Genomic DNA, 3,374 nt, shown 5'->3' with positions numbered 1-3,374 from the left:
TTTTAATTGGTTCAGTTTCGTATCTCGAGGATCTTGATGAAAAAAATGCTGAGAAAACCAAACTTTCTTGCGTTTAATGTTTAAAAACTGCGTGGCTTTAATTTACGAAACCCAGTGATGCTGTTAAAATAAAAAGGTTTAGAAACGTGATACGAAAGTTACCGATGGTAACAAAAAAAAAAAAAACGATGTCAAGAAATTGTTGTCGTTCTTTCTCCACACGCTACGCGCCGCTAGTTGTTCGTTGAATGCAAGTATAATGAAAATTTTGAAAAATCTGCCGCGCTGCGCTGCTACATAGCTGTAACCTTGCATTTCCGAAGTGCACTCTTCATGCTGTATGTAAGCTTTTATTCTAACTCTATTACTGTTTCATTCTTGGCGTTCAGTGCTTGCAAGGTTTTCCTGCATGCCTTATTTTTAATTTCTGCAGCGCTGAATCGCTGCACTCTTTGTATGTTCGCATGTTTGCATGCCTAGTTTACTTTGAGCATAGAGTTAATATAACACTTTGGGTACGTTTGTAAGCTACTTCGAACCTATGATCAGGAATGGTTATGTGCATATGTCGACATCGCTGCATACAATGAAATGAGCGCGGCATTGCGATTTCACGCCGGAGTTGTGTGGCATGCGTGTTAGAATGCTCATGGGCAAATACTTGCCCCCCCCCCTCAACCAGAAAAAAAAGAACAAAGCGAAAGAAAGAAAATAAATGGAAGAAAGCCGGACAAAAAGCTACATGGCTACATGGCCCATTTCCTCTCGGACGCACGACACTGGGCCGACTGTATACCGACTGCGCGCCTTCAGCAGGATAGGCTCAGGGCTGGGCGATGGCTGCAGTAGGATCGCGGCGGGTTCTTCTAGCTGCGTTCATTGTTTGTTAACAGCGCCTATTTTAAACACAAACCGTTGAATTTTCGCATCGCTCTCAGGCTTGCACACGTGATATTTCACTGTGAAGTCGGTTTGATAGTACCACTCGCCTGATCGCGCTTGTCCCGCGCCAAACGTTGCGTCATGATCAGTTACACAATCGTTTGTCGGTTACCGGAAAATGAAGCTATGAATACAAATTGCATGCATTGCATGCAATGTGTGGCACCCCACACATCACCCCAGAATATGTGGCAAGCTTTTTGTTGGCGGTGCGAAACCAAATGAGATGCCTGCCTCACTATACCGCTCGGCACTGTTGTGAAAGGCTCATTCCACATCAAACGTCCCAGACGTTGCGCTCGACCACCTCCGATTTTTTCGAAAAAAATCACGGAAACTGATCGCAACATGCGTAATGTCAGCCTAAAATATTTTTGCCCAAAAAAATTTATTCTCTAGGTGAGCTGTTCGAACATTTCGAAAGGGCACGGTGTACATCTTCAGAGATTGTGGCTTTTGATACAATTCAGATCATTTATTTTTGGGCGGTATGATTGTTTGTTTTTTTTTTACAATTTAAATACAGTGTCCAAGGCAGAATCCATGCTTTCGGCCCAACAGCCGAGACACCTTCCCTCTAGGTAATATTGAGAAACTCTATTGCTACGTTTTACGAACTCACCAGATGTCAAGTCCCATTTTGGCGGGAAAATGAAAACACACCAAGGAAGAAACTAGAGAACTGATCATAAGGCTTTCTTTCTCGAAAGTCGCTCCTTCCTTACGAATAATCAACTCGTCCCGCACTTTGTCGGGTTTATGTAAACGCCATATGCTTTTCAAGAACCCCAGCGGAGTCCGTTTGTTTTTGGACCGTGGTGAATGCTTGGGAGAGCTAGTCGCCTACTCCTTTGTTCTACGAGTACTGTCAAGTGTCTAATATGGCGGGGCCCCACGCCACAATAGTTGATTATAGTGCCTACCAAGCTTCCACTTTCCATGCTTCCAGCTTCCACCTGAGATGATGGTACAGACGCACAGACTTTCGCCGCGTTCTTGGTCGCCAACTTGGCAATCACTGTGTACGCCTATGCACTCATCTATGACTGATTTAGCAAGCACGCCTGTCGCTTTGTAAGCTCTACGAGCAGACGCGTGCGTAAATGTGCGCAACATTTCATGCAGCACCTCCAGAGAACTATTAAGGCGAAAGTTTTATATGTCCCGTTAGCAAAAGCCGTCGTCCTGCTTTCGCACGACGACAGCAGTAGACCATAAGATAGTGACGTCTACAGCAAAGGAAAAAAAATTTATTCTGAAGCTGCGGAGGATTGAACAAAGGACCTCCAGATTGCGAGGCGAGGACGCAACCCATAAGCCACAAAACCGCTTCTTCTGTTAACTTGGTATTTACTACACTGAAATTATGTTCTGTTTGCATGAACAAAACCGCGTTACTTCTCAGCGAATAAACGTGAACTTAGTGTATGCGTTTCCTTAAGACTGTATGTAATTATAAAGGAAGGATTTTTATGATAAACCTCGCAACAGAGCTCGTGATGAGGCAATACTTTCAGATTCGCAGCAGCACGCAAGCAGTCTTAAGTGTCCTCCATAATTTTACATAGTAGATTGAATAATTCGATTGCTTAAAGCGCCTGAAACAAGGGGAAGGGGGGGGGGGGGGGGGGGGGCAAATATAAAGGTTTTTCGCAACTAAAGTGTGTGAACAGCCCCGACAAAAAAGAAACTGCTATGCTCTGGTAGGGCCGTTAAAGATTACCAAACAGAACTGTGTGCTGTGGCGATGGAGAGAAGCCATGCAATTAGGACTTTTGCCCTCTTCAGTCAGTGCAGGCTGCTGATAAGGCTAAAAATAGATGTGTACATTTGTTCTCAACAGTATGCGGAGCCCCGAGGCGCAGTTTAGCGGAGAAAAAAAAAATTTTAAAACCGTATGCACATCCTTGTTGGCCTCCCGCGTTGAATGGACTTCCTGCCAGGCAGTCGAACGAAGCGGTGAGTCCGGCTGCTAAAGTTAGTGCGTAACATCAGATGGCGCTACAAGCGACGAACTGCTTGAAAGTGGAATCGTGAAACAACTAGTGATGCAAAACTATCGATAGTACTATCGAACTATCCATAGTAAAAAAGACTATTGATAGTACTATCGATAGTACTATCAATGGTACTATCGATAGTTCTATTGATAGTACTATCGATAGCCGTGTCGATACTACTTGTTATATATAGTACTATCGATACTATAAAATCAACCACGCGTACTCACTGCATCGTAAACTTGGTTTCCCGGGTGTGTGGTATAGAGGTGATGGTATGAGTAACTGACAGGACTCGCCCGTTTTCGCAACCTACGCGTCACCGAGCTCTGCAGACGTTCCCTACGTAAAGTTGCTGGATAAAATGTTAGCGTGCGCATGACCTAGTTGCGAAGCATTTGTGCGAAAAACATTTCTGCAGCGGTTGCGCCA

Source organism: Amblyomma mixtum, chromosome 1 (genome assembly GCF_055824585.1).
Source record: "Amblyomma mixtum isolate Tamu chromosome 1, ASM5582458v1, whole genome shotgun sequence".
NCBI lineage: Eukaryota > Metazoa > Arthropoda > Arachnida > Ixodida > Ixodidae > Amblyomma > Amblyomma mixtum.
The sequence above is the reverse complement of the archived record's forward strand: the minus strand, read 5'-3'. Positions refer to the sequence as shown.